Genomic DNA, 13,302 nt, shown 5'->3' with positions numbered 1-13,302 from the left:
CATTCATCAAGCACCCCTCTGAAAACCTGGACCCGCTGGTGGAGGATATAGTAGGATTCAAAGATATGTCAGACCCACGAATGAATTGGGACGAGTCTGAACTTTTTTTTTTTACGGATTCAACAACCCCACCCCTCACCCGCTCCGTTGGGCAGCTGACACAGCTAGATACCTGGGGATAACATTACTAAGATGCAAAGAACAGGTTATCGGACTTAACTATGGCCCTGTCATGGATAAAATTTCAACTCCGGTGGACCGCTGGATCCACTTGCCGCTCTCCATGGCTTGACACATATCGCTCACGATGAACAAACTCTCCTGCTTTTTATACCTCTTTGTCACATACCTCTACACTTGATGAATACATTCTTATCACAGCTCCGCAGCCTGCTGATATGTTTGGTTTGGGCAGGCCTCAGACCGCACATAGCCTGGAACACTCTCCTACTTCCATATGAAGGAGGCGAATTCCTCGTCCCTGACCTCCGGCTTTACTACTTGGCGGCATAAGGAAAATGCTACTTACCCGGTATGCATCTGTTCTTGGGATAAAGAGCTGTAGAGTAATATGCTTTTGCATAGATCGCAATCTAGAGTTGGGTCCAGATGTTTGCACATTTTTTTATTTAGAAGAAGTCTTTCCAGTCACGAGGTAGGTGACTCAAACTTCCGGTGATAGTGCGTATGGGCATCGACTCCAGTGTTAGATTGTTTTTCCGCAAAGGGTGATAATGGAGTTAGTAAGAGTAGTAAGAAGAAGATGTCCATGAATGCATGCATCTAAGTAAGATGTTACTGAAACAGGTAAAGATAACCAGGGAGGCGGGCGGGTGCATATAACTCTACAGCTCTATATGTCAAGAACAGAAGCATATCCGGTAAGTAGCATTTACCGTTTGAGGCATATGAGCTGTAGATCATATGCTTTCGCATAGACTACATACCAGTTATATCCCAAAGCGGTGGCTAACCTGTAGCTGTTGCAGTGGTCTGAAATAGTGTACATAAAACTGCGCAGTCTACTTTAGCTTGCTGTGCTGCCAACACATCCACAGAATAGTGTTTGGTGAATGTGTGAGGTGTAGACCATGTTGCAGCTTTGCATATATCATCTATGGGTATATTTTCTAAGAATGCCATAGAAGCCCCCAGTTTGCGTGTAGAGTATGCTCTAGGGGGAACTGTTAATGCCCTATTAGCCTTTGCATAGCATATTTAAATGCATTTGACTATCCACCTTGCAATGCCTGATGTTGATATAGGATTGCTTTAGTGTGGTGGAGCAAAAGCGACAAAAAGCTGATTTGTGTTACGGAAAGGTTTTGTCATTTCAATGTAATAGAGCAATGCTCTTTTCACATCTAATGTGTGTCGTGCACGTTCTGCCACTGAATGTGGTTGAGGGAAGAACAAGGGTAACTCAACAGATGCATTGGTGTGAAAAGTAGAAATGTCTTTAGGAAGGAATTTAGGATTAGTCCAAAGAACCACTTTATTTTGGTGCATTTGTAAAAAAGGTTCTTCTATAGTCAATGCCCGAAGTTCACCAACTCTCTGAGTGATGTGATAGCAACTAGAAAAGCAACATTCCGTCTGAAAAATTGCAGTTCACATCTGTGTAATGGTTCGAAGGATGGACCCATTAGGCTTGTGTGAACAATGTTGAGATTCCATATTGGAGCAGGTGGACGTATCAGGGGAATAACTCTTTTGAGTCCCTCCATAATCGCTTTAATGACAGGTACTCTAAGAGGAGATAGATGTTGTCTATTTTGGAGCTATAGCAGCTAGATGTAAACGTATGGACCTGCATGCCAAATTGGAGCGTTGTAGATGTAACAAATAGCATATCATGTTTTGGACAGAAGCATTAAGCGGGTTGATGTGGTTATTACAGTAAATCACAAACCGCTTCCACTTTGCTGCATAGCAAGCTCTTGTGGTAGGACATCTAGCCTCTTTGATAATATTCATGCAGTCTAGCGGTAGATTGAGTTGACTGGGGTCTAGGAGTCTTATGTTTCCATGGCTCTGTGTGAGGAAATTGGGTGGAAGACGTAGTTTTTGATGAGAAACTACAGAGAGTTCCAATAGGGTTGTGAACCATGGTTGACGTGCCCAGGTGGGAGCAACTAGGATTAGTGTCAGGGACGCTTATTTGAGTTTCCGAACCACTATTGGAATGAGTGGGAGAGGCAGAAAAGCATAAGCAAATGTCCCTGACCAGTTCATCCATAGTGCATTGCCTTTGGACAATAGGTGTGAATACCTGCACAAAGTTTGGGCATTTTGCGTTTAGGTGTGTGTCGAACAGGTCTATGTCTGGGAAGCCCCACATTTGAAAGAATGGGAGAAGAACTTGAGGATGTAGTTCCCATTTGTGGATTTGCTGTGTCTGATGACTTAGGAGATCTGCCATCTGATTGTCTACTCCTGGGAGGTGTTCTGCTAGGGGACAGATTTTGTGATGAATGGCCCATCTCCAGATGTTTTGTGCTAGGTGGGACAGTTGGAGGGAGTGCCCCCCCCCCCCCCCCCCTGTTTTTGAATGTAGGACATGGCTGTCATGTTGTCTGTATGAATTAGTACAGTCTTGCGTACTAGCTGAACTTGAAATGCTTTTAAAGCCAGAAATATCGCTAGCGGTTCTAGATGATTTATATTAAGGTGTTTTTGTTGGGAGCTCCACATGCCTTGAAATTTTGTGGGTTTTGAGATGCGCTTCCCAACCTGTCAGTGATGCGTTTGCTGTTAGTACTATCTGTGGAACCGGGTTGCTTAAGGGCCGCCCTTTCAAAAGGATTTGTGTGTTCCACCACTGCAGAAATCGATGGGTACGGCCGTCTACCAACATTAGATCTGATAACTGACCTTGAGCCTGGTTCCACTGACGTGCTAAGCATTCCTGTAGGGGATGCATCTGAAGCCCTGCGTAGAGGACTATGAAAATGCAAGACACCATCATTCCCAGTAATTGCATGAACACTGGAGCTGGTAAGTGTTGAGGCTGGAACTGAGACATTAGATTCTGAATATTTTTTGATTCTGGCTAGAGTTGGGTATGCTAGAGCTCTTTGTGTGCCTATAGTAGCTCCTAGATAGTCTTTAGACATGGATGTTGGAGATGGGATTTGGTCTGATTTACTGCAAATCCTAGTTGGTGAAGGAGTTGCACAGTCTTCTGCGGGTGATGCAGACAGCTGTTGTGCAAGCTGGCCTTTATGGGCCAGTCGTCTAAGCATGGAAAGACGTGAACCTGTTATCTTCTCAGGTGGGCTGCGACTACTGCCAAACATTTTGTAAAAACCCTGGGAGCGGTTGTCACTCCGAAGGGAAGGACTTTGAATTGATAATGTTGGCCTGCTACCACAAACCTGAGGTATTTGTGGTGTGCAGGATGTATTGGAATATGTAAGTAAGTGTCCTTTAAATCCAGAGTGGATAGAAACTCGCCTCGCTGAAGGAGAGTAAGCACTTGTTGGGAGTGTTACCATATGAAAATGGTCCGACTGAATGTATAGATTTAGTTCTCTGAGGTCCAATATAGGCCTGAGAGAGCCATCCTTATTGGGAATTAGGAAGTAGAGTGAGTACACTGATGTTCCTTGGTATTGTGATATACACAGGGTCATTAGGTGCAGCACTGTATTTTTTTCTTCACCCTGGGAGTAATGATCCTAGCACTTACGGGATTTTTAACAATATCCTCAGTGTGTTTGAGAATCGCCTTTAACATTGGTAATGTTTGGGTAGCCCTTTGAGATGAACTCAGTATCTCTAACAAAAATCCTCCTCTAAACTCTCCTTATGAAGCTCTACTCCATGATATTGTGCAGCCCTATTAAGGAGCTCAATGTACCCAATGTTATCATCTGGAGGCGAAGGCCCGATGTATATTAGTATAATGATCCCATGGATCAGGATCCTGTGGTGTATCCTGTGGTGCCCAGTCATCTATATCCCCATCCCCTGTATCCTGTGATGATGGTGGTGTAGGGGAATGTGTAGGTGTAATAAGAAATTCTTCATGAATTGGTGAAGAAGGTGATATATAAGGAGAAGGGTTAGTGGCCACATTTTTCTTCTTTAAAGGAATGTGGTAGTCCTCTGTTAAACCCATTTTTCTCTTTTCAGGAAGTTTGGCAGGAATTCGGTATGAATTACGATTTCGGGTTGAATCACGATTTCCTTCTGTTTCGGAACGGGTGGATTTTCAATTTGAGGCTCTTTAGTTGTAGTTGTTTCTTTAGATGCTGTTTTTGGCGTCGAATGTTTTGGCTCCGAAGTCTTCAGCTCCGAAGCTTTAGGTTTACGCAACGGTAGCATGCACACCAGAAGGAGTTTCGCTTTCTATGCCGAAGGTTTCGGGTCAGCACCGGCGTGGGGACGGGTAGAGCCAGAGCCGGAGGGCTGTTGTTTATGTTTATGTTTTGTTTTTCTTATAAAGGAGATGGTATGGGAACGAAGTCTATCTAATCACGATCCGATGTTCCGGTGTCAGGTCTTCAGCATTGGAGTCGGTGTCGGATACAGAGATGTGTTCCTCCTCCATTTCGGCTTCCTGCGTTTGCAATTCTTCTTGTTCAGACTCTTCTCCGAGGAGGACCGGCACAGAGCCGCTTTGTTGGTACATTTCGTGACGTCAAGCCTGACGATCACGTAGGGTTTTCTTCTACCAAAACGACTGACACACGTCGCAGTCTTACTCGTCGTGTTCCGGGGATAGGCAAAGGTTGCACACTTCGTGCAAGTTGGTGCACTGGAACTTAGCACGACACCCTGGGCATAACTTGAATAGAGTCTGTTCCATCAGCTGCTACCTGACGGCCTTCCACGAATGTTACGATCTAAGGTTTTCAAGAGCAAATGATACACGGAGATGGGAAACGCGGTCAATAAACAATACCGTCAAGGGTTGTGGATTGCACGTCGAAGGGGGCCCGAAGAAACGGTGCCGGACCAGGGAGCAACAATTACCATCCAAACCCGATGGCAGAAAAAAACGATCTAACAATGGAGTCGATGCCCATGCGCACTATCACCGAAAGGAGGAGTCACCTACCTCGTGACTGGAAAGACTTTTTAGAAGAAAAACAAAGTGCAAACATCCGGACTCAACACTGGATGGCGATCTTTGCAAAAGCATATGATCTACAGCTCATATGCCTCAAACATACAGTTCGCCTACCACTGGTTCCACACCCAAGCTTGTATTCTGTACAAAAAAGTTACTTACCTTCGGTAATGATATATCTGTAAGAAACATAGTTTAGTTGTAGATTCCTTACCTTAGAATTACCCACATGCGTCGGACTGGATCCGGAAAGTTTTTCGTAAGCAGTACCCCTGCGCGTCATAACATGGCGTTGGTCCACTACGCGTTCCTCGTCGTGGTGGCCGGGATGTCGTCGCAGTAGCTACATAGACGGCGCCCTCGCGTGCTGACATCAGTTCTGTACATGACTTTCCACGCCAGGAGGGCAGAGCCATGTAAGACACTGACTACTAGTGCACAAAACTAGGCCCTGAAAGGAAGTCCTTAACCCTAGAAGTCAGTTCGCAGAACAGGGAGGATAGGTGGGTAAGAAACTGGCTCTATATATACTGCACCAAAGTGAGGTACAGTGTGTATAGAGTCCAAGGGTCTCGAGAAGTTTGGCAGAGGCTAAAGTTAGATAGAACCTTACTCTCTAAAGTTGCAGCTTGGTCGAGCAGTAAGGCAGTATCAGAGGACGGTGTAAAGCATTTGATGTACACACTCAGTCAGAAAATGTTCACACACTCAAGAACTGAACTCTAGGCCAATTGTATTGTATAAAAATATATACTGTTTTATTTCTAGAACCAAGCAAGCCTGGTGCAGCTTAAGCATAAAATACTTTTCAGTAGTAAATTACTTGTATGAACACAGTTCAAAATAGAAGTGTAACTTTTACTGGTTTTGGTTACAGTTTTAAGAAAGCAGTTTGCAACACATTGCAGGTATAGTACATTCAATTGAATGGGCTTTTTAAGTAAAATGCAGTTAGTTACTTTTCAGATTACTTTGGCTAACACAGAACTGGATCCTGGATTCAGTCCCGGGACATTTCCCTAAAACAGGTGAGTAAATGCGTTTTGGTTAAAGGTACGATTTTTAAGGAATATTATCATATTTCAAAAGTTGACAAAAACATTTTCACATTGAATGACCAATGTTATCCTATGGGAGGAAATTCACTTAGCAGGTGAGTTAGGTTATCTTTACTTTTTCTTACTCAGTGCTGGATCCTGGATTCAGCACTGGGACATTTCCTGAAAACAGTTGAGAAAATGCATTTGGGTTATTCGGCTGGTTTTTAAGGAATATTTGCAGTTTTTAAAAGTAGACACTTAGAAACTTTTTGGGAGAAAAAGTGACAATGTTATCCTATGCGGAAAAATTAGTTATCAGTTTCAATGTAAGTAATCTGTCTTTTGAGTTAGGGTTCTGGGGTCAGACTCAGGGATCTCCCAGGGTCAGTGATGCACTGTTGTTGCACCCTCAGCAGCACTCAGGCGGCCGGGTGCAGAGTGTTGAGGCCCAATGTTATCCAATGGGGGATAGGGAGACTCCGGTTGGTGGCGGCTGGCAAGCAGGCCACAAGTTGTGGTAAAAGACTCCTAGGGTTAAGCCCAGGGCACGTTGGGGACCAAGTTAGCACCAAAGGGGCACCCTCAGCGGCGCTAGGGCAGCGGGTGGAGGGTGCTCTTTTGAGTTCGGGTTCCCTGTTGATTTCAATGGGACTTCTCCGGGACAAAGAAACACTGTAGGCTGGGGGACAAGGATCTTCCAGGAGTAACCACCGTTTTGAGGGGTAAGTTGGGATGTAGAGGGATGGTTAGGCACTGCATGGTTAGGCACCGCTGGATTGGACACACAGGGCCGTGGGGCATCGGGTGCAGGGGTGCCTTTGGACGTCAGATTTTCTTACCCGCTCTGGTCGCGGTAGGGGTTGCCCTCTATATTGAGGATGCAGGTGTCGTCTGGAGGCTTGAGGCAGGTCAGGGGTCACCGGATCTCGGGTCAGGATCGCAGGGGGGACCTCCTCTTGGTGTTTGTTCACTCAAACACGGGCCGGGCTCGGTGGGTGAAGAGTGTGCTGGATTTGCGGTTTCTGGCTGGAACCAGAAGCTGCAGTTCAAACATGTCCGGTGTTCACGGGAGAAACAGCTTGGGAAATGAATGCAGGCAGGTCCGAGGTTGCTAGCCGCTGGACACGCCGGGATTTCGCAGGAGTAGGTTCGAGGGGAGACATACCTGTAGGGCTGTGGCCAAGTCAGTGGGCGTCGTCCTCTTGTTAGCTTTGCATGGCTTCTCGTCCTTCTTCTTTGCTTGTTGTTGCTGGATCTGAGGAAGGAAGGTTCAGGGTGCCCCTAAATACTACATTTAGGGGCGTTCCAGGTAGGTAAAGGTCAGGGACCAATGGGTCCCTTCCCTGGGGTGGGTACACCCCCTATTATGCCACTCTCCAGTGGGAGGTAGGCAGGAGCCTGTCCCTCGCTGGCTGGGTCCCCCATCCTCAAGATGGCGGGGACTCGAGGTTGTGCTTCACCTCGCCTCCCCCACCTTAGGGGTGGAGTTCGCAGAGGTGGGCACACCTCTCTTCCACACTTTGTTTTTCCTGCCGGGACTCCAACCCAAAGTGGGGGGGTAGAACCAGTGGGGACCAGTTGCGGAGTACAGCAAGTGGTCTGGAGAGGATCACAAAGGCGGTAGGGTATGCCTTTGAAGCTTCTCCTTTGTGAACCCTGCCCATCCTGGGGGAGGAGGCTTGGCACCTCGTCCCAGGATGTGAATTGTTTCAGGCCCCCGAGAGCAGCAAGCTCTCGACCCAGGGGTCCAGAAACTTGTCTGGTGGTGGCAGCCTAGGCAGCCACTCAGTCAGGTCACTGGGAGTTGGTCGACTCTGAGGGGGCATTTCTAACCTTCTTTTATAATGTAACTACCTTTTTTGTTTTAATCCCAAACTTATTTGGGACTTTAGACAGCATGCTTTTTTTCTTGTATAATATATCTACCTATTTCACCCAATTGGTTCCCTCCACTCCTAACTTTTTGTATACCACCCTCAATCCTGTAAAGCGCTCTGATACCTAAACGGGTCTGGTTCGAGCTCAATAAAACTAAAAAAAAAAAAAAAAAATGAATAAGATGGCCTCTGTGGTGCATTTTACATCACTGTGGGTTTAATGTGCTGAGAAGTTTGTACCAAACTTCCCAGTCTTCAGTGCAGCCATTATGGTGCTGTAGAGTTCGTGATGACAAACTCCCAGAACCATATACTCTTAATGGCAGCACTGCACATACAGTGCCCAGGAATGGACCTGGGTACTGTAGGGGTACAGGGCTCATGCACCTGTACCCTCAGCACTGGCATAGAGCACCTAGCTAGACGGGTGACTGATGTAAGCCAGGGCAGTGTTTTGTTTGCATGGCACACAGGCATGTGTGCCATGTCGACTCTTCACTTTGTCTTGCACCAAGACACGCAGCCTGCCAAGGCAGTATGTGAGTGTCAGGATACAGGGCCTTTATACTCAGAACCATATACTCTTAATGGCAGCACTGCACATACAGTGCCCAGGAATGGACCTGGGTACTGTAGGGGTACAGGGCTCATGCACCTGTACCCTCAGCACTGGCATAGAGCACCCAGCTAGACGGGTGACTGATGTAAGCCAGGGCAGTGTTTTGTTTGCATGGCACACAGGCATGTGTGCCATGTCGACTCTTCACTTTGTCTTGCACCAAGACACGCAGCCTGCCAAGGCAGTATGTGAGTGTCAGGATACAGGGCCTTTAAGGGTGGCACGGTAAGCGCTACAGCCCTTAGAGGTATTCCCTGGTCACAGTGCCCTGGGTACCTGTGGTACCATTTACCAGGGGCTGACCTGTGGCCTGAGATGCCAATTGGGTTAGTTTTTGAGGAAAGAAAACAGGCCCTGAGAACCTGATTGGCAGGGACCCAGGGCACACCAAGGAAAAGTGCATCAGTGGTCTGGCAAAAAGTGTGTGGGGGGGGGGGGTGGAGGGGGTTACTGCAACAGAAACCCACTTTCCTACAGTGAGGCGGTAAGGAATGTATAACTAACCTATGTTTCTTATAGATATATCGTTACCGGTAAGGTTCATCTGAAAGAAACAGTTATAGATTCCTTATCTTAGAATAGATACCCCAGCAATACCAACCCTGGGAGGTGGGTCTGCGAACCAAGCTCCCACCAGAAAGTCCTGGAGAAAATAACGGCCAAAGAAGCCGTCTCTCCAGACTTGGCTGTCTCGGCAGTAGTGTTTGGTGAACGAGTGCAGCGATGCCCACGTAACTGCCTGACAGATGTCATTTAGGGGGGACTCCTCGTTCAAAAGCAGTAGTAGCTGCCATCGCCCTGGTGGAATGGGCGCGCAGACCCACTGGAGGCTCCTTCATTGCCAAAGAGTAGCAGACTTTGATGCACAGAACGACTCACCTGGAGATGGTTTGCTTGTGCACAGCCCAACATTTCTTAGAGCCCACGTAACCAACAAAGAGCTGGTCGTCCACCCGGAATTGTTTGGTGCGATCCAAGGAGAAGGAAAGCGCATATTTTGGATCCAGACAGTGGAGCCTCTCTTCCTCTTTTGAAGAATGAGGAGGCGGAAAGAAGGTGGGCAAAGTAATGGTTTGGCCAATATGCAAAGAAGTAACAATCTTGGGAAGACAGGAGGGTCTAGTTCTCAGAACAACCTTGTCTGGATGGACAGCCAAACAGGGAGGCTTGGAAGAAAGAGCTTGTAACTCACTCGCGCTTCGTGCAGACGTGATGGCCACCAGAAAGGCAGTTTTCAAAGTGAGAATTCTGAGAGGACAATTATGTAGCGGCTCAAAGGGAGCGCACATGAGGTAGGTAAGAACCAAGTTCAAGTCTCACTGAGGCATTACGAAGGGAACAGGAGGCAAAAGATAAGTAATGCGCATAAGGAACCTATTTACAACAGGGGACTTGAAAAGAGAAGGCTGATCAGGAAGCCTAAGGAAGGCTGAAATGGCCGAGAGGGAGCCCTTTAGAGTGCCCAGAACAGAGCCCTGCAGGGCCAAAGAAAGGAGGAACAAGAGAACCTCAGAAAGAGGGGAGGAAAGGGGATCCACAGCCTTTGCTGCGCACCACGCCAAAAATGTATTCCATCTGCAGGCGTATACCGTCTTAGTGGAGGGGAGCCTGGCTGCCAAGATAACATTGCAGACTTCGGGAGGCAGGTCAAACAACGTCAACTGCTGCCACTCAATCTCCACGCCAGGAGTTGGAGGCTGGACAGGTTCTGGAGAAGGACCGTCCCCTGCTGCTGCGACAGAAGATCCTTCTGAAGAGGCAGCTGGATCGGAGGTTTGATGGCCATGTTGAGCAACTCGGGATACCAGACTCTTCGTGCCCAATCTGGAGGCATAAGAATGACTTGGGCCCGGTCGCGCTTGATCTTTGTCCGCACTCTAGGCAGAAGTGGTATAGGTGGAAAGGCGTATAGAAGATCGCAACTCCACTCACGACGAAAAGCGGCGCCTAGCGAGTGCCGCCTTGGAAATTCCAACAAGCATAACTGCTGACATTGCGTATTCTCTTTGGCGGCGAATAGCTCTAACTTAGGCTCTCCCCACTCCTGAAAGAGACCTTGCACCACCTCAGAGTGGACACGCCATTCGTGATCCATCATGCACCTGCGGCTGAGTTCATCCCCCTAACGTTCAGAGAACCTGCCAGGTGTTAAACCACCAGGGATATGCCCCGATGTTCCATCCATGTCCAGAGGCGGAGGGCCTCCTGACATAGGGTCTACGACCCCACCCCGCCTTGTTTGTTGCAGTACCACATGGCGGTGGTGTTGTCCGTGAACACCTGCACTACTCTTCCCCGGACAGAGGCAAGGAATGTCTTGAGTGCAAGACGAATCACCTGAAGCTCCAGAAGGTTGATGTGGAGCCAGGACTCCGCCGGAGACCAGAGGTGTCTAATCTCCGCCTCCCCCATGTGGTCGCCCCATCCCAGAAGTGATGCATCGATCACCACTTTGACCCATAGTTGAGGAAGGGAGAGGGATCTGACATCAACCCAACGTTGGTTCGTAAGCCACCACTTCAATTGGTGTGCAGTGCCCTCCAAGATCTGGACACAATCTGACAAATTCCCCTGATGTTGTGCTCACTGGAACTTCAGGTCCCACTGCACAGCCCGCATATGCCATCTGGCATGGTCCACCAGTAGGATGCAGGAGACCATCAGGCCAATCAACCTGAAGGTCATCCTGACCGAAATCCGGGATAGAGGTTGAAAGATCGGAATCATAGCCCGAATATCCTGGGCTCGTTGTTCGGGAGGATAAACCCAAAACTGCGTTGTGTTCAGAACCGCTCCGATGACGGGGAACCACTGAGAGGGGCTCAGGTATGACTTTGGCACATTGATGGAGAACCCCAAAGAATGCAGGAGGTCGTCCGTAGTCTGGAGGTGGTAGACGACTGCCTGGGGCGAGCCCGCCTTCAACAGCCAGTCGTCGAGATAGGGGAAGACTGGAACCCCTGATTTGCGCAGATGAGCTGCGACGACCGCCATCACTTTCGTGAACACCCGAAGGGCGCTGGTAGAGCCAAAGGGGAGCACAGTAAACTGAAAGTGCTCGTAGCCTAATGTCAACCACAGGTAACGCTGGTGGGCAGGAAGGACGAGGATGTGAAAATAAGCATCCTGCAGTCCACTGCTACCATCCAGTCTCCAGAGTCGAGGGCAGACAAAACCTGAGGGATCGTCAACATTTTGAACTTCTCCTTCAGGAGGAAGTGGTTGACGTTCCTGAGATCCAAGATAGGTCGCAGGGCTTTGTCATTCTTGGGCACCAGAAAGTAGTGGGAATAGCAACCACGACCTGCTTCTGGGGCAGGAACGCGCTGGATGGCTCCCTTGGCCAAGAGTGCTGAAACTTCCTGTTGGAGAAGGGCCAGATGATCCTCCGACATGCAATGGTACTGAGGTGGTAGGGATGGAGGAGGGGTAGTCTCGAAGGGGAGGGAGTAGCCCTTTCGGATGATTATAAAAATCCACCTGTCCGATGTGATGGTGCCCCAATAACGGTGATGGATTCAGCCCTAATCTCTTGACTGGGTAAGAGTGGTCTGCTTAATTCAGACACTCTGTTCATCACCACCCCCTTTTCTGAATCGTTTTTGGCCACTACAGGTCTGGCAGGGTATACTCAGACATGAGTCCCTTGCTCACTGCACCACCAGGATTCAAGCAAGCCGGGCCGACGACGGCTGAAATGCCAGAAACCGGTCCCCGGAAGCTTATCTCCTTTCCAGTGAAGAATTGGCTTGGTAGTTTGGTCTGCCCTGTTCCCATGAGGCACGGGGTCAGACTAATTTGCATATAGCCAGGTTCTGAACTGGGGTGATGCAGTGAGCTAAATAACGGTGATGGATTCAGCCCGGATCTCTTGACTGGGTAAGAGTGGTCTGCTTAATTCAGACACTCTGTTCATCATCACCCCCTTTTCTGAATCGCCCCAGTGGGGGGACATGATGGCAAATTCTGCCGCCCATTGGCATTTCGTGGCCCTGAAAGGTCGAACTAGGAGGGTTTGGAGGCTGCTGCAGAGGAGGCTGTGGTGGACTGGCTTGCCCGCTGAATCTCGTGTGATTTGATACACGCGTATGACCTTTTCAAATCTCATCCCCTGATGAAGGGTGGAATGCCTGAAACTCATTGGGAAAGCAAACATGCCAAAGAAAAATAAATTCATGTGATTAAGTATACAATTGCATTGCTTTCTGGATGTTGTATGCTGGTTTGAAAGCAGGACGCTGCTTCAAGAATGAATTTAAATTTGTGAAAATATAACAATTAATACATTTGATCAATGAATGATGAATTTGGATTACTGGTGTATTTTATAATGGACCAGAAAGAATTTTCAAATACTTTTTTAAAGGATCAGATTGGAGCCTTGGAGCACATACCCCTAGTTAGGGGGTGCTACGTATTGATATGCCTAGATACCACACTGGGACATTTCCTAGAGAAAAGGAAAGTAAACCAGCTTTGTTCATATGCAGTTTCTTAAGGTTTCATCCAAACCAACTCCACACTTAAACAATGTTCACAAGAAAGCAGTCAATGCCGTCCTATGGGAGAATTCTTTTTGTATCCGTTTAACAGTAAGTCCTTAGGTTTGGAGTTAGTTTTCTTGGGTTAGAACAAGGTTCCCCCAGGGTCAAGGATGCACTCTAAAACATCCTCAGCTGCACCAGGACG

At 47.9% G+C, this 13,302-nt stretch overlaps 1 protein-coding gene across 1 annotated transcript in view; it reads right to left on the bottom strand.

The window, feature by feature from the left end:
- Positions 1 to 13,302, bottom strand: part of ASCC2 (activating signal cointegrator 1 complex subunit 2) — a 364,116-nt gene that overhangs the window by 132,796 nt on the left and 218,018 nt on the right. The window lies entirely within an intron of this gene.

This window comes from Lissotriton vulgaris, chromosome 11, assembly GCF_964263255.1.
Source record: "Lissotriton vulgaris chromosome 11, aLisVul1.2, whole genome shotgun sequence".
Taxonomy (NCBI): domain Eukaryota; kingdom Metazoa; phylum Chordata; class Amphibia; order Caudata; family Salamandridae; genus Lissotriton; species Lissotriton vulgaris.
Note: the sequence above shows the minus strand (reverse complement) of the source record. Positions and strands in the feature narration are given on the sequence as shown.